Genomic DNA, 19,007 nt, shown 5'->3' with positions numbered 1-19,007 from the left:
TGACTGTCAGCTTTCAGTGATAACTAAAGCAAGAAAGGCCTCAAAAGGGACCAGGCTATGGTAAAAGGAGACATTCCACCTAGATGCTGTGACCTGGAAGTCCTTATGGTTATGCACCATTTTTAACAAAACTTTCAATAATAATGAAATTATTTCATATTTTAACTGTCCAATGTAATAACCAATGATCATAAGTCTGAAATAAAACTTTCAGCAGGTCCATGGCCACTCTGGAGATTTTGAGGAAAATCCTTCCTTTCCTCTCCTACATTCTGGTGACTGCTGGTATGCCTTGGCATCCCTTGGCTGTAGTTGCATCTCTCCAATTTCTGCCTCCATCTTCACATCAGCTTCTCCTCAGTGTGTATCTCAAAACTACCTCTACCTCTCTCACACAGATTGTCTAGGATAAGCTTCTTCTCTCAACATCCTTTACTTGATCACATGTTTTGCTATATGAGGTAATACTCACAGGTTCTTGATATTAGGATTTCAGAATTTTTTCAGAGCCAAATTCAGTCCACCGCAAGGAGCCTGTGCTGTCAGCTGTTATGAAGCTTGTAGATGGGTGGAGATGCAAGAGAGACTACAAATGAACAACGACAACAAAAATCAGCCAGTGACTGGTACGTGCAGATAATTGAAGTTATAGAAAGTCATTAGGTAACTCTTTAAGATTATTTTTTCTGGAAGGTCTCTAGGAATTAGTGGTATTTCAACAATAATCTGAATGACAAGAAAAAATTAGGAGTTCAAATACCTTGAGGAAGAGTTTCCTAGGCAAAGGGAAAAGTTAATGTAGAGACAAAAGTTACAACAGGTATGTCATATTAAATAAATTAAAAAGAAAACCATATAGCTAGAAAATAGTAGATACACTTGGAGGTGTAGATATGGACCAAATCATATAGTACCTTGTAAACCAGAATAAGGAATTAATCAATTAGTAACACTTACGTTCTGGTAGTCTCACATAGCTTCCAAATTTCTTAACATAGTATATGTTATTGTGGTGCTCCTTAGACATTTGCTGCAGTCTAATATCCTTAAATAAGGTAATTTCTTCCTAACCTCTGTTTGTTATCAACGTTAGGATGACAGTTTGCATAAATAATTTATTTCAAATTACTCAGTCACCTGAATTGTTATATTACCATAAGACTTGAAGTGTCTGATTCCAATCATAATTGTAAAAATGATTGATCCATGTTACATATCTTAAAATCCTTGCTAGTTGATTAATTTGCTATCTGAGTGAAACTTTTTATATTAAAAACTAACAAGTACAAATAAGAAGGTGTGCTTTTATTTATACAGAATTTCTCATAAATCAATCAACAAGGGCAGGATAAACTATTTTGATAGAATAAAACAAGAATTTCCAAAGGTCATTTTCCCTTTGTATTAGAGTAACATATCTGTTTAATTTTTGTTTTTGTGGGTACATAGTAGTTGTATATATTTATGGGGTACATTACATGTTTTGATACTGACCTGCAATGCATAATAATCATATCGTAGAGAATGAGACATTCATCCCTTCAAGCATTTATCCTTTGTGTTACAAACAATTCAATTATATTATTTTGTTTATTTCAAAGTGTACATATTGACTATGGTCAAATTTGTGCTATCAAATAGTAGGTCTTATTCATTCTTTTTAAATTTTTGTACCCATTAACCATCCCCACCTCCACCCACCATCCCTGCTACTCTTCCAAGCCTCTGGTAACCATCATTCTACTCTCTATGTCCATAAGTGCAATTGTTTTGATTTTTAGAACCCACAAATAAGAGAACATTTGATATTTGTCTTTGTTTGTCTGGCTTATTTCACTTAGCATAATGACCTCCAGTTCCATTCAGATTGATGCAAATGACAGGCTCTCAGTCCTTTTTATGGCGGAATAGTACTCCATTGTGAATATATACTACAGTTTCTTTATTCATTCATCTATAGATGAACACTTAAGTTGTTTCCAAATCTTGGTCATTTTGAACAATGCTACAACAAACATAGGAGTGCAGGTATCTCTTTTACATACTGATTTCCTTTCTTTTCAGTATGTACCCAGCAGTGGGATAGCTGGGTCATGTGGTGACTTTAATTTTACTTTTTTTCAAGAACCTCTAAACTGTTTTTCGTAGTGACTGTACTAGTTTACCTTCCCACCAACATTGTACAAGGCTTCCCTTTTCTCCACATCCTCACCAGCATTTGTTATTGCCTGTCTTTTTGATATAAGCCATTTTAACTAAGGTGAGATGATATCTCATTGTAGTTTTGATTTGTAGTTCTCTGACGAACAATGATGTTGAGCACCTTTTCATATACTTATTTGCCATTTTTATGTCTTATTTTGAGAAACATCTATTTGTATCTTTTGCCCATTTTCGAATCAGATTATTAGATTTATTTCCTAGAGAATTGTGTGAGCCCCTTACATATTCTGATTTTTAATATCTTGTCAGATGTATGGATAGTTTGCAAGTATTTTCTCCTATTCTGTGGGTTTTTTGCTTCACTTTCTTCACGTCTTCTTTGCTGTGCAGAAACTTTTTAACTTGCTGTGATCCAAACTGTGCATTTTTGCTTTGGTTGCTTGCGCTTATGGGGTATTCCTTAAATTTTTTGCTCAGACTAATTTCCTGAAGATTTTCTCCAGTGTTTTCTTGTAGTAATTTCACAGTTTGAGGTCTTAGATTTAAGTTTTTCATTCATTTTGTTCTGATTTTTTGTGTATGGCAAGAGATAAGTATCTAGTTTCATTCTTTTGCATATATATATTCAGTTTTCTCAGCACCATTTATCGAAGAGATTGTCTTTTTCTCAATGTATGCTCTTGGTAATTTTGTCAAAAATGACTTCACTGTAGTTGTGTGGATTTGTTTCTGAGTTCTCTGTTCTATTCCATTGGTCCATATGTCTGGGGTTTTTTTGTTTGGTTGGTTGGTTGGTTTGTTGATTTTTTTTTTTTTTTTTTTTTTTTTTTTTTTTTTTTGCTGGTAGCATGCTGTTTTGTTACTATAACTCTGCAGAATAATTTGAAATCAGATATTGTGATTCCTTTAGTTTTTTTTTTTTTTTTTGATAGCTTTGGCTGTTCTGGGTCGTTTGTAGTGTCCTATTAATTTTAAGATTGTTTCTCTATTTCTGTGAGGATTGTCATTAGTATTTTGATAGAGATCACATTGAACCTGTAGATTACTTTGAGTAGTATGGATATATTACCATATCCTTATGGTAAAATTTAACAATTTAAAATATTGTTTTTTTCCAATCCATAAACATGAAATATTTTTTCACTTTTTGGTGTCTTCTTCAACTTCTTTTATCAATGTTTTATAATTTTCACTACAGAGATCTTCCACTTCTTTGGTTAATTCCTAGGTATTTAATTATTTTTGACTATTATAAAAGTGATTACTTTTTAAACTTTTTTCGGATTTTTCACTGTTGGCATATAGGAATACTACTGAATTTTGTGTGTTGATTTTGTGTCTGGCAATTTAATGAATTTGTTGATCGCACATAAAAATGGCAATAGTTTCTAATGGATTTCTTGTGGAGTCTTTAGGTTTCCCTGAATATAAGATCGTATCATCTACAAACATGGATTATTTGATTTCTTCCTTTCCAATTTTGATGCCTTTATTTCTTTCTCTTGTCTGATTGCTCCAACTAGGACTTGCAGGATTACGTTGGATAACAGTGGTCACAGTGGGCATCCTCATCATGTTCCAGGTCTTATAGAAAAGGCTTGCAGTTTTTCTCCATTATGTATGATACTAGATGTGGGTTGGTCATGTGGCTTTTATTACGTTGTTATTCTTCTATAACCAGTTTTTATATGTTTTTTTTTTTATCATGAAGGAATGTTAAACTTTATCAAATGCTTTATAGGCATCAGTTGAAATGATCATATGGGTTTTGTCCTTCATTCTGTTGATATGATGTATCACATTGATTGATCTGCATATGTTAAACTATGCTTGCATCCCTGGGATAAACCCCACTTGGTCATGATGAATAATCCTTCTAACGTATTGTTGAATTTGATTTGCTAGTATTATGTTGAGTATTTTTACATCAATACTCATTGGAGTTATTTACCAGTAGTTTTCTTTTTTTGATGTATCTTTGTCTGGTATTGGTATTAGGGCAATACTGGCCCATAGAACGAGTTTGGAAGTATTCCCTCCACCTCAGCTTTTAAGAATAGTTCAAGTAGTATTGGTTTCAGTTCTTTAAATGTTTGGTAGAATTCAGCAACAAACGCATTGAGTTCTGGGCTTTTCTTTACTGGGAAACTTTTTATTATGGCTTTGATCCTATTACTTGTTATTGGTCTGTTCAGGTTTTGGATTTCATTATGGTTCAATCTTGGTAGCCTTGCTCATCATAGCCTCTAACGATCCTTTGAATTTCTGAAGTATCAATTGTAATGTGTTTTTTTCATCTCTGATTTTATTTTGGTCTTCTTTCTTTTTTTAGTCTTGCTAAAGGTTTGCCAAATTTGTTAAATGTTTTAATAAAATCAACTTTTTATTTCATTGATCTTTTGTATTTTTAATTTTAATTTTATTTATTTCTGCTCTAATCTTTATTTTTTCTTTCTTCAACTAATTTTGGGTCTGATTTGCTCTTGCTTCTCTAGTTCCTTAAGATGCATCACTAGGTGAGGTATTTGAAGTTTTTCTTCTTTTTTAATGTAAACACTTAATAGTTATAAAATTTCATCTTAGTACAGCTTTCCCTGTATCCCATAGGTTTTAGTATGTTGTGTTTCCATTATCATTTTTTTCAAGAAATTTTCAATTTACTTCTTAATTTCTTCACTGAACCACTGGTCATTCAGCAGCATGTTGTTTAATCTCCATGTATCTTTATGGTTTCCAAATTTCTATTGTCATTGATTTCTAATTTTATTTTGTTGTAGTCAGAAATGATACTTGATTTTATTTCAACTTTTTTGAATGCTTTCAGACTTCTTTTGTGACCTAATGTAAGATCTATCTTTGAGAATAATCCATGTGCTGAGGAAAAGAACGTGTATTTTGTAGGTCTTTGATGAAATGTTCTGTAAATATCTATTAGATCCATTTGTTCTATAGTGCAGATTAAGTTGGATGTTTCTTTGTTGATTTTCTTTCTGAAAGATCTGTCCAGTGCTGAAAGTGGGGTGCTGAAGTCTCCATTTGTTATTTTGTTGGAACTTATCTCTCCCTTTAGCTCTAATAATATTTGCTTTGTATATCTGGTTGCTCCAGTATTGGGTGCATATATGTTTAAAATTGTTGGGTACCCTTGCTGAATTAACCTCCTTATCACTATATAGTTATCTTCTTTGTCTCTTCCTAAATTTTTTGTCTTGAAATCTATTTTGTGTAAGTATAGCAACTCCTGCTCTTTTTTGGTTTCCATTGGCATGAACTGTGTTTTTCCATCCCTTTGTTTTCAGTCTATGTATATCTTTATAGGTGAAGTGTGTTTCTTAACAGGCAATGGATCAATGGTTCTTGCTTTTTTATTCATTTGGCCACTCTACACCTTTTGATTGGAGAGTGTAATCTATTTACATTCAGTGCTGTTTTTGACAAGTAAGGATTGAATCCTGCCATTTTAAAATTTGCTTTCTGGTTGTTTTGTGGTCTCTTTCTTGTGGGACATACCTTTTAAACAATGGTCAGTTTTTCACATGACTAGTTTTTTGTAGTGTAATTTAGAAGGCATTGCTTAAATAAATCTCCTATAATATCTTACAGTGTTTCTGTGAAATTTCCATTGGGTAAAAATATTGAATCTTACAAAATTCTTTTCCAAAATGTATATACCCTAAAAAGGTAATATATTAAGCCATTAATGTGCCATTGTTTAATAAGAGATTAGAAAACAAGTCAATTCATTTACCCAAACACGGGTTGCAAACCAACTGCTCTTAGCAGAATCTGGCTGCAATCTTGTTTTGTTTGGCTAACAAAAATGTGTTTGTGCAATGCTTGAATTTTAATGACTTTAAACAAGTGTTTAAATACTTCTTCCCATTTTCCAGTGGCCCTTCTGAATTTGTCTTGTTTATACCAGGCTCAAATTATGTATTTATGTTATTTTTTAGCATTTGTGTTTGTGACCTCCATCAAAGTACCAATATGTTTATGGAGTGAGAGAAGGCGCCACCTCCAGCTAGTGTAGTTGTGCAGCTCAGAGAGGACATGTCCAGCAATTATTAGAGTGCCTTTCTAGATCCTCTTTTATTAACATATCCCCACTCTATCCTGATAATCTCACCCTATGTTGATGACTTTCAAACCTACATAACTGTCCTTTCTTCTGAACTATGATTGTATACAACCCTCTCTTGTACTTGGCACTTGGAATTCTACAGACATCGCCAAAATTTCACTTTCTAGCTTGCGTCTTACGTTTTCCATTTCAGTTAAAGGCCCAGTATTGCTTCAATGTGAGCTGCTTGGAGGCAAAGATACCCCTATATCTCTAGCAAAAGAGACCTAGTCTTGTTCCTAGTGAGTGCTCCATTTTTGTTTTTAACTTTTTATTTGGAGATAAAACTCACAGGAAGTTGCAAAAATAGTAGTTTTCATGTAACCTTCACTCAACTTTTTCTCAATAACAACATATTATATAGTCATAGTACATTTCTGAAACTAGAAAATTGATATAGATATAAATATTATTAGTTAAACTATTTTTTTCAGATTATACAAAATTTTACACATATTTGTGTTCTTCTTTTTAGCGTATAATGTGACAAAATTTTATCACATGTGTAGATTGGTTTAACCACAACTATAAACATTACAAAAATACGCTACATTGCCAGAAAGAAACTCCCTCTTGCTTCCTCTTCAGACTCTATCCTAAGAGTCAAACTCTATCCCTAAACCCTATACACTTATTCTCCATCAATATAGTTGTGTCATTTTGGAAGTGTTATATAAATGAAATCATATAATATGTAACCCTTTGAGACAGGGTTTTTTTCTCAATTCAGCATTATAACCTTTCAATCCATCATACTTGGTGGGTGACTGTATAAAAATAGTTTCTTTCTTTATATAGCTAGGTAATAGTTCATAGAGTCTATGTATGAACCACAGCACATTCATACATTCACCTATTCAATAACATTTTGCTTGTTTTCAGTTTTTATCTATTACAAATAAAGCTGCTCTGAAATATACAGGTTTTTGAATAGACATAAGTTTTTATTTCTTGAGTATAAATATATACACAGAGGTGATCACTAGATCATACAATAAGTGAATGTTTAACTTCATAAGAAACTGACAAAGAGGTGACAAATACCTCTTCAAGGTGGCTATACCATTTTACATTCCTATCAGCAAAGTCAGAGAGTTCTAGAAGCTCTGCATCATTGCTAGCACTTGATATTATCAGTATTCTTCTTTTTTATATTTTAGTCATTCTCATTGGTGTGTGTGGTACAGGTATCTCATTATGACTCTAATTTGTTCTCTAATATGGCTTATGACGTGAACATTTTTTACATATTCAGTTGACATCTGCATATGCTTTTTGGTGAAACATCTCTTCTCTATATATTGTAGAAGGGATTTGACTGACTTCTTATGTGCTTTGCAAATGTTATCTCTCAGTCTGCGGCTTAACATTTTATCCTCTTCAAAGGGTGTTTCACAGAAAAATGCTAATTTTGATGAAGTTTCAATTTATCCTTTTTTTTCTGGATCACCTTTTTGGTGTCATGTTTAAGAACACTGAAACTAGCCCTTTGTTGTAAAGATTTTCTCCTAAAAGATTTATAGTTCAATGTTTTAAATTTGTATCTATTATCCATTTTAAGTAAATTTATGTGTGATGTGAAGTTCAGGTTAGATTCACATTGTTTCAAATAATGTATTGAAAAGGCTACTCTTTCTTCATTGAATTGCTTTTGCTATATTTTTTGTGGGTCAATTTCTACATTTTCTATTCTGCTCCATTGATGTACATGTCTGTCCCTCCTCCAATACTACACTGACTTAGTCACTGTGGTTACATAGTCTTAAAATTGGGAAATATAATTCCTTAAACTTTAGTCTTCTTTTTCCATATTATATTTAGCTAGTCTACTTTTTTTGCCTTTCATGTAAAATTTAGAATTAGCTTGTCTATATCTGAAAAACATAGCTACTGAAATTTTGATAACATTGCATTAAAATTATAGATCAATTTAGGGATAATTAATATCTTTACTATGTTGACTCTTTTAATTCATAAATATATGCCTTTCTATTTATGTAGGCTTACTTTAATTTTTCCATCTGTATTTTATAATTGTCAGTCTATGGATATCACACATTTTAAAAGTATATAACTATTTCTTTTTTGGAGTAATTTTAAATTGTATTGAATTTTATGTTCAACACTGATACAATCATATGCCACTTAACAATCTTTTGGTCAACAATGAGCCGTATGTCTGAAAATCATTCTATAAGTTGTCACATAACAGAGCTAAGGCATTACTATTGCTTATCTACATCATAGCCTTCCTAACATCATAAGAATGCATTACTCACATGTTTGTGGGATTCTGACGTAAAAAAAACCCTCTGAGCTATCAGCTGTATAAAAGTATAGCAATACAATTATGTAACATACATAATAATTGATAATGATAATAAATTACCATGTTACTCGTTTATGTGTTTACTATACTACACATTTTGTCATTTTAGAGTTTACTCTTTCCACTTGTTAAAAAAGGTAAACTGTAAAATGGCTTCAGGTAGGTCCTTCAGGATGTATCCCGAAAGAAGGCATTGTTATCATAGGAGATGACTGCTCCAAGCAGGTCAAAGACCTTCCAGTGAGACAAGATGTGGAGGTGGAGGGCAGTAATATTGATGATTGTTAACCTGCGTAGGTGTAGGCTAATGATTGTGTTTGTGTCTTAGCTTTTAACAAAGACATTTAAAAAGTAAAAGAAAAATAAAGAGAAAATGTAAAAATATAAAAAAGGTTATATAATAAGGACACAAAGAAAGAGATTATTTTTGTATAGCTGTACAATGTTTATGTTTAAGTATTACTATAAAGAATTAGAATTACTGAGTTATAAAGAGTCAAAAAGTTAAAAAATTAAGTTTATAAAGTAAAAAAGTTAACAGTAAGCTAAGATTAATTCAATATTGATGATATTTTATTTTTTAATTTAGTTTTGGCTAAGTTTATAGTGTTTATAAATTCTATAATAGAGTACAGTAAACTCCTAGGCCCTCACATTCATTTGCCACTCACTCACTGACTCACCCAGAGCAGTTCCCATTTCTGCAAGCTCCATTCATGGTAAGCTCTATTTATATATATGACATTTTCTTTATTCAATCATCCACTGATGTAAACTTGATACCATATCTCTGCTATTGTGAGTAGTGCTGTGATAAACATGTGAGTGAATGTATCTTTTCAATATAATGATTTCTTTTCCTTAGGTAGATACTTAGTAGTGGGATTGCTGGATGAAATAGTAGTACTATTTTTATTCTTAGAGAAATATTCATAATGTTTTCCATAGAGATTGTAAAAATTTACATTCTCACCAAAAATTGTATAAACATTCCCTTTTCTCTGCATCCTCACCAACATCTGTTATATTTTGGCTTTTTAATAATACCAATTCCGGTATAAGATGGCATCTCATCGTGGTTTTAATTTGCATTTCTGTAATGATTAGTGATGGTGAGCATTTTTTCATGTTTCTTGGCCATTTTTATATCTTCTTTTGCAAAATGTCTGTTCATGTCCTTTGCCTACTTTCTAATGGGGTTGTTTGTTTTCTTCTTGAGATGTTTGTATTCCTTGTAGATTCTGGATATTTCTCTCATTGGATGCATACTTTGAAAGTATTTTCTTTTTCTGTAGGTCTTCTCTTTTTTTACTATTGATTATTTATTTTACTGTGAATAAGCTTTTTAGTTGAATTAAGTCCCATTTATCTATTGTGATTTTGGTTACATTTGCCTTTGAGGTCTTAGTCATAAATTATATGCCCAAACCAATATCTGAAAGAGTTTTTCCTAGCTTATTTTCTAGGATTTTTATAGTTTTTGGTCTTACATTTAAGTCTTTATATATGATGAGGGAGAGGGATACAGCTTTATTCTTTTATATATGGCAATTCAGTTTTCCAAGCACTATATCTTGAAGAGGGAGTTCTTTCCCCAAGTTATGTTTCTGTCAACTTTGTCAAAGATCAGTTGGATACAATTATGTGGCTTTATTGGTTCTCTATTCTGTTCCATTGACGTATGTATCTATTTTTGTGCTAGTAGCAAGATGTTTTGGTTACTATAGCATTGTAGTCTAATTTGGAATCAGGTACTGTAACGCTTCCAGCTTGTTGTTATTATTTCAGCTTAGAATTGCTCTGGCTATTCAGTCTGTTTCCTTGGTTTCATCTAAATTTGAATTTTAGATTTTTTTTTCCCTAATTCTATGAAAAGTGACTTTGGTATTTTCATAGGAATTTCAATGAATCTGTAGATTGCTTTGGGCAGTCTGGTCATTTTTAATGACATTGCTTCTTTCAATCCATGAACATGGGATGTTTTTTCATTTGTTTCTGTCATCTATGATTTATTTTATTAGTGTTTTCTTATTTTCCTTGTGAAAATATTTTACTTCTTTGGTTAAATATATTTCTAGAAATTTTTTAATGATTGCAAATAGGATTCACTACTTGGTTTGGTTCTTAGATTGATCATTATTGGTGTTTAGAAATGCGACTTATTTTTTTTATATTTATTTTGTATCTCGTAACTTAACTAAATTGCTTCATCAAATCTAGCAATCATTTCGAGGCACCTTTAGGGTTTTCTAGATGTGAGATCACATCATCAGCAAGTAAAAATAATTTTACTACTTTTTTTTCCAATTCAGATGCATTTTATTTCTTTCTCGTTCTTGATTGCTGTGGTTAGGACTTCAGTACTATGTTAAATAGGAATAGTGAAAGTGGGTATCCTTGTCTTGTTCAAGATCTTAGGAAAAATACTTTCAGCTTTTTCTTGTTTGGTATAATATTTACTCTGGATTTGTCATAAATAGCTTTTAAGTTTTTTAAAACAGGGTCTCACTTTGTTGCCCAGGCTGGAGTGCAGTGGTGCAATCATGGCTCACTGTAGCCTTGACTTCCAGGGATCAAGTGATCCTCCTACCTCAGCCTCCTGAGTAGATGGGACTACAGGTGTGTGCCACCACATTCAGCTAATTTTTGTATTTTCCCTAGAGATGAGGTCTTACTGTGTTGCCCAGGCTGATCTAAAACTCTTTGGCTCAAGCAATACTCCTGCCTCTCAAAGTGCTGGGGTTACAGGTGTGAGCCATCACACTTGGTCATGAATGACTTATTATTTTAAGGAATGTGCTTTGATGCTTAGTTTGTTGAAGGTTTTTGTTTGTTGAAGGTTTTCATCATGAAGGTATTCTAACTTTTATTAGATGCTTTTTTTAATCTATTGAGATGATCATATGGTTTCTGTTTTTAATTCCGTTTATGTGATAAATCACATATATTGATTTGTGTACTTGAGCCATCCTTGTTTCCCTAGAATAAAACCCACTTGATCACAGTACATTATCTTTGTGATTTGCTATTGGATTCGGTCCCTCATATTTTGTTAAGAATTTTTCATCTATGTTTATTAGAAATATTAGTCTTCAGTTTTCCTTTTCTGTTGTGCTCTTGCCTGGCTTTGATTTCAGGGTAATACTGGCTTTATAAAGTGAGTTAGAAAGCTTCTTCCTTGATTTTTTCAAGCATTTCAGGAGGATTGGTACTAGTTCTTCTTTGTACATTTGGTAGAGTTCGGCTGTCATTTCGTTTGGTCTTCAGCTTTTTCTAGGGTACTGGGGAGATATTATTGATTCATTCTCACTTCTTGTTATTGATATGTTCAGGATTTCTACTTCTGGCTAGTTCAATCTTGGAGGTTTCCAGGAATGTATTCATTTCCTCCTGTTTGTGAACCTACAGTTGTCCATAGGAGTCTGATAATTTTTTGCATTTCTGTCATATCAGTTGCAATGTTTCTTTTTAAATTTTTGATTATGTCTGCTTGAATCTTCCTTTTCATCTTGGTTAATACAGTTATTGTTCAATCAATTTTTTGTATCTTTTCAAAGAACAAAAAGAACAAACTTTTTGTGTTTCTGATCCTTTGTATGATGATTTTCTAATTCTCAATTTCATTTAGTTCTTCTCTGATCTTTGTTATTTCCTTTCTTTTGTTAGCTTTAGGTTTGGTTGTGTTCTTGTTTTACTTCTTAATTAAGGTAAATGAGATATTTGGCTGCAAATCTGTGATATTCTGATCTAGGTATTTAATACCGTAAACTTCCTTCTTGCACTGCTGTGCTTTGCATCAGAGTTTTTTGTATGTTGTGTTTCCCTTTTTGTTTCAATAAAATTTTCAAAATATGTCTTAATTTTGTTATTGACCTAAATATTGTTCAGGAGTATGTTGTGTAATTTTTTTTATATTTATATAATTTCAAGTGTTCATCTTTAAATTTATTTTTTAATTTTATTGTCTGCAGTCTGACAAAATACTTCACATATTTTTTTACATTAATTGAGACTTATTTTATAGCGTAACATATGATCTATCTTGGAGAATATGTCATGTACTGATAAGAAGAATGTGTATTATGCAGTTCTTGGGCAGAATGTTATATAAATTAGGTTTATTTGGTCTAAAGTTCAATTTAAGTCCACTGTTTCTTTCTTGATTTTCTGTCTCAATTATCTTTCTAGTGTTGTCAATGGGGTGTTGAAGTCCTCCACTATTATTGTATTGTTGTCTGTCTCTTTTTTAGGTCTGGTAATGTTTGTTTCTTGAATCTGGGTGCTCCAGTGTTACATGCATATATAATTGGAATTTTCATATCTTCTTGTGAATTGGTCCCTTTACCATGATATGAGTTTCTTTTTCTTTTTTTAAATTGTTGATGACTTAACGTATGTTTTATTTGATATAATGGTAGCTACTCCTGCTTGCTTTTCTTTCCATTTGCATAAAATACCCTTTTCCACCCATTTGCCTTCAGACTGTAACTGTCTTTACCAGTAAGTTGGAGTTTTTTATAAGTAACATATAGTTGGTTTATATTTTTAATCCTTTTCACCAATCTATTTCTAAGTGGAGAATTTAATTTATTTATGTTCAAGGTTAATCTAAGTTTTTTGTTCCTGTCATGTTAATTGTTGTCTAGTTGCTGTGTAGATTCATTGTTTTTTTTCTCTCTGTCTTTTAGTTTGCTTGAATTCTGTCACATTGGTGTTTGATTTCTTTCTCTTCTTCATTTGTGAAATTGTTTTTTATACTTGTGAGTTTTATAGTTTTGTGTGATTTTATGATGGTGAGTATCAACCTTTTGTTTCCATGTTTACAACTTCACTGAACATTGGTTGGAGGTCTGGTCTAGTGGCGGTAAAGTCCCTCAGCATCTGCTTCTCAGGGAAAGACCTTATTTCCTCATTTATAAAACTTATTCTAGTAGGACACAAAAACCAGGATTGACTTTTTTTTTTTTTCCTTTAGTCACTTTGAAAATAGAATCATAATCTTTACTGGCTTGTAATGCTTCTGCTGAGAAGTTTGCTGTTAGTCTGATGGAGTTACCTTTATAGGTGATAGATGCTTTTCTCCTCCTGATTTTAATATATTTTTTTTCCTTCACATTGGCCTTAGAAAGTCTGATGACTGTATTTCATGATGAGGCCTTTCCTGCAATGTATTTTTCTGGAATTTGTTGAGACTTTTGTATCTGGATGCCTAAATCTTTTGCTAGACTAGGGAAATTTTACTCAATTATTTTCCTAAATAAGTTTTCCAAACTTTTTGCTTGATTTATATGTTTGGCCATATTTTGTACTCCTTTTTCATTATTTTTAATTATTTTTTTAAAAATGTTTTTGTCTTACTGGATTAATCCAAAAGACTTTTCTTCAAGTTCTGAGATTTATTTTCTTCTGCTTCATCTAGTCTGTTGCTGAAGACTTTATCTATTTTTTTAATTGCTTCAAGAGATTTTTCATTTTCAGAAGTTCTTTTTGATGTTTTAAAAATCTGTTTATCTGGTAAGTTTGTCATTCATGTTCTAGATTGATTTTCTGATTTATTTGTATCCTTTTTCAGATTGCTCTTTATCCTAATTGAGCTTCTTTAAAAATCAATATTTTGAATTCTGTATCTGGTATTTCAATAACTTCATTTTGCTTAGGACTCATTGCTGGAAAGTTAGTGTGATCCTTTGGGAGTTTCATAAAACCGTGTTTTTTGAAATACTTCTAGAATTGTTATGTTAGTTTCTTTTCATCTGGAGTGACTGTCACTTCTTATTTTTGAGTGTACTTTTAAAAATATTATTTTTAACTTTTATTTTAAGATCAGAGGTATATGTGCTGGCTTGTTATGTAGGTAAACTTGTATCATGGGGGTTTGTTGTACAGATTATTTCATCACCCAGGTATTAAGCCTAGTACTCATTATTTATTTTTTTCTGATCATCTCCCTCCTCCCAACCTCTACCGTCTTATAAGCCCCAGTATGTGTTGTTTCCCTATGTAAGTCCATATGTTCTCATCATTTAGTTCCCATGTATAAGTAAAAGCATGTGGTGTTTGGTTTTCTGCTCCTGCATTAGTTTGTTAGAAGATAATGGCCTCTGGCTTTATTCATGTCCCTGCAAACAACTTAATCTCATTCATTTTTTATGTCTGCATAGTATTCCATGATGTATATTTACCACATTTTCTTTATCTAGTCTATCACTGTTGGGCATTTAGGTTAATTCTATTCAATGTCTTTGCTATTCTGAATAGTGCAGCAATGAACATATACATGCATGTTTGTTTGTTTGTTTGTTTGTTTTTTGAAATGGAGTTTCACTCTGTTGCCCAGGCTGGAGTGCAGTGGCACTATCTCAGCTCATGGCAACCTCCATCTCCCAGGTTCAAGCAATTCTCCTGCCTCAGCCTCCCAAGTAGCTTGGATGACAGGCGTGTGCCACGATGTCCAGCTATTTTTGTTTGTTTGTTTTTTTGGTTTTTTTTTTGTATTTTTAGTACAGACAGGGTTTTGCCATGTTGATCAGGCTGGTCTCGAACTCCTGATCTTATGTGATTCACCCACCTCAGCCTCCTAAAATTCTGGGATTATAGGCATGAGCTACCTCGCCTGGCCAGCATGTGTCTTTATAACAGAAAAATATATACTCCTTTGGGTATAAACACAGTAATGAGATTGCTGGGTCAAATGGTATTTCTGTATGTAGGTCTTTGAGGAATTTCCACACTATCTTCCATAATAGTTGAACTAATAAACACTCCCACCAACAGTGTATAAGCATATCTTTTCCTCCACAACCTTCCCGGCATCTGTTATTTTTTGACTTTTTAGTAATAGCCACTCTGATTGGTTTGAGATGATATCTCATTGTGGTTTTTGTTTGCATTTCTCTGATAATCAGTGATGTTGAGGTTTTTTTTTTTTTTTCATATGATTATTGGTCACATTTATGTTTTCTTAGGAAGTGTCTGTTCATGTCCTTTGCCCATTTTTTTTCTGAATTTGCTTAAGTTCCTTATAGATGCTGGATGTTAGACCTTTGTCAGATGAAAAGTTTGCAAATTTTTCCCCATTTTGTAGATTGTCTGTTTGCTCTGTTGACAGTTGGCTGTGCAGAAGCTCTTGAGTTTAATTAGATCCCATTTGTCAATTTTTGCTTTTTATGTAATTGTTTTTGGTGTCTTTTCATAAATTTTTTGTGTGTTCCTATGTCCAGAACATTATTGCCTAAGTTATCTTCCAAGGTTTTTAATGTTTTGGGTTGGTTTTACATTTAAGTCTTTAATTCATCTAGAGTTAATTTTTGTATATGGTATACAAAACGAGTCAGTTTCAATTTTCTGCATGTGGCTAGCCAGTTATCCCAGCACCATTTATCGAATAGGGAATCCTTTTCCCATTGCTTGTTTTTGTCAGATTCAATGAAGATCAGATACTTGTTGGTATGCAGTCTTATGTCTAGGTTCTCTATTCTGTTCCATTGGTCTACGTGTCTGTTTCTGTACCAGTACCATGCTGTTTTGGTTACTCTTGCCCTGTAGTATAGTTTGAAGTTGGGTAGCACAACACGTTCTTTTTGCTTAGGATTTCTCTGGATATTCGGGCTCTTGTTTGGTTCCATATGAATTTTAAAATAGTTCTTTTTTTTCTAGTTCCACGAAGAATCTCATGGTGGCTTAATGGGAATAGCATTGAATCTATAAGCTATTTTAAGCAGTATGACATTTTAGTGATATTGATTCTTCCTATCCCATGAGCATAAAATATTTTAATATTTCTTTGTGCTGTCTCTGATTTCTTTGGGCAGTGTTTCGTAGTTCTCCTTCTAGGGCTCTTTCACCTCCCTAGTTAGCGATATTCCTAGGTATTTCATTCTTTTCATGGCAATTGTGAATGGGAGTACGTTCCTCATTTGGCTCTCACCTTGACTGTAGGAATGCTAGTAATTTTATTCACATTTATTTAGTATCCTCAGATTTTGCTGAAGTTGTTTATCAGCTCAGGAATCTTTTGGGCTAAGGCTATGGGATTTTCTAGATACAGAATCATATCATCTGCAGACAGGGATAGTTTGACTTCCTCTTTTATTTGGATGACCTTTATTTATTTCTCTTGCCTGATTGTTCTGGCCAGAACTTCTAATATCGTGTTAAATAGGAGTGTTGAGAGAGGGCGTACTTCTCTTGTACTGGCTTTCAAGGAAAATATTTCCAGCTTTTGCACATTTAGGATGATGTTGGCTGTGTGTTTTTCATACATGCATCTTGTTATTTTGAGGTATGTTCTTTTAATACCAAGTTTATTCAGGGTTTTTAATATGAAGAGATGTTGAAATTTGTCGAAAGACCTTTCTGCATCTATTGAGATAATCATGTTGTTTTTATCTTTGGTCCTGTTTATGTGATGAATTACATTTAATGATTTGTTTATGTTGAACCAAGTTTGCATCCCAGGGATAAAGCCTACATGACTGTGGTAGATAAACTTTTTGATGCACTGCTGGATTCGGCTAGTCTCACAAGCAAGAATGATTATTCAGGGTATTGGAGGATCCACTGTTCTCTGCACAGTGTTAGTGCAAGGTTGGGGCACTGGCAGGGATGGGGCTGGCTGGCTCCCTGCTCATCAAGGCTTGCTCTGCAAAGGTGGCAAGCAGGGAGAGAGGGGATGGACTGCACTCCCATTTGCTGGTGGTGCAAGTAAAGCAAAACCCACCCATGCAGACACATACCAGTCCCATTGCCATGAGCTCAGGGGATGCTACAGTGTGGGGAGAGAGCATGCAGGCTAGTGTGTGGCCATAGGGGTCACTTCACTGGAGCTTTCTACTGGTCAGGCACAGAAGCTATGGTGCGGGCCCCCGGGGCACCCAAGACTGCCCTGTAAGCAGATGTGGGCAGGCTGGGACCCTGGGAGAGGCCGGTAGACCAACCGTGCTCAGGTCCAACCAGCACCGTCTGATGTATAAGACCGTCCTGCAAAGATCACGTCAAATAGTGCCTCCTGGGGCTAAAGCCTCTTGTGGGAGAAAGTGAGCCTAGAGGAATGGCTGTCCCTGGCCGTGTTCCACTACAGGTGCTCCAGCACCAAACCCTCTGGGCTCCACATCAGCTGGTTGCTGCAACGCCCCCGCCCCCCGACCCACTGCCACTTCTTTAAGCAGCTCTCCCTGTTATCTTAAGTGTCTGTGGTGGTCGAGGGGTCCTCTTCTGGTGGGGTTTCAGAGCCCATGGTGAGATTGAGTTGCTCCTTGCCAGTTCAACTCATCCATTGCCTCAGAGCTATTGTGGTTAAAAGTGAATCCTGGTGCATGAGAGCCCATGCCGGGTTCGCATATTTCTCTCCCTTCATCCCAGCTTCTGTGTCTTTCTTCTGTCCACTCTTCGAGGTTATTTTAATTGGGACAGGACTTTGTTTTCCTTGAGGATGCGACTATAATGTATGTTGATTATTTGGCTTTGCTTCTGTATGCTTTCAATGGTGAAGCTCCGTATGAATTCCTCGGTTATAAATAGCCTTATTGTGGTGGCTGAAATGCTGGTTGTAGAAGTGGTGCACTGTGCATGTGAGCAGTCTCACAGCCTCCTGTGAAACTGAAGTGGCAGGATTTTTAAGAACTGTATATTTTTCCCAAGTGCCATACTCTTGTGTCGGCCGATTAGGTATTGGGTTGTTCAGGCCTACCTCCAGGCCAGTAGGTGGCGCTAGCAGGCAAAAGCTGGCTGTGGAAGTAACAGGCGGCCTTCTGCTTGATCTGTATTTACCAGAAGCTCTCCAGTGCCTCAGGCAATGGGCAGGGCTACGGAATGTACCGTCACCCGGGCTCCATACTTAGCTCCAGAGTCGGGGAATGAAGCTGGGCAGAGCTGGACTGGACAAGATGACACGTGAGTCCCCCAGTGACTGGTGCAAGCACCAGCTTCAGTGGGAGTCCAAGGGGCAGCCACCAAATGCCCAGAGATATGCCCAGGCAAAGAGTTGAGAAACCACAGATGCACCTAATTCTCTGCACAGGAAGGGAGGGGGTCGCCCAAGCTTTCAATCCAGGCAAGCAGGATTGGGATCAGCCTCCCTCCCACTCCTCAGAATCAGCAGAGTTCAGTCTCTTTCCTAAGAGAGCAAAATGAGGTACCCTGCAGTATCACACACAGACTGGTCCCCAGGAACAAAGCTGTTGCTGTCTGCAATCTTGCCACCCAGTCAAAACTGTGGCTCCAGGAAAATCTCCTCCTGCTCTAGTCCCATGAGGGATAGAGCCTAATTCCAGTGCCTGCAGCTGGAGTACATTCCACACTTGCCTCTCAGTTCTGCTGGTGGGCACCCTTCCCATACTCCAAGTGCTTCAGTCTCCAGCCCAAGACTTAAATATACTCAGTGGCCACTGCTGCCAG

The 19,007-nt window shown here is 34.7% G+C and overlaps 1 long non-coding RNA gene across 1 annotated transcript in view; it reads right to left on the bottom strand.

Moving 5' to 3' along the window:
- Positions 1 to 229: 229 nt before the first annotated feature.
- LOC103239952 (uncharacterized) overlaps positions 230 to 19,007 on the bottom strand; it is a 231,424-nt gene continuing 212,646 nt past the window's right edge. Inside the window, exon 3 of the long non-coding RNA XR_499714.3 lies at positions 230 to 586. This is a non-coding gene — a long non-coding RNA (uncharacterized lncRNA). The remainder of the gene's footprint in view (positions 587 to 19,007) is intronic.

This window comes from Chlorocebus sabaeus, chromosome 13 (assembly GCF_047675955.1).
Source record: "Chlorocebus sabaeus isolate Y175 chromosome 13, mChlSab1.0.hap1, whole genome shotgun sequence".
In the NCBI taxonomy this organism is placed as follows: Eukaryota; Metazoa; Chordata; class Mammalia; order Primates; family Cercopithecidae; genus Chlorocebus; species Chlorocebus sabaeus.
Note: the sequence above shows the minus strand (reverse complement) of the source record. Positions and strands in the feature narration are given on the sequence as shown.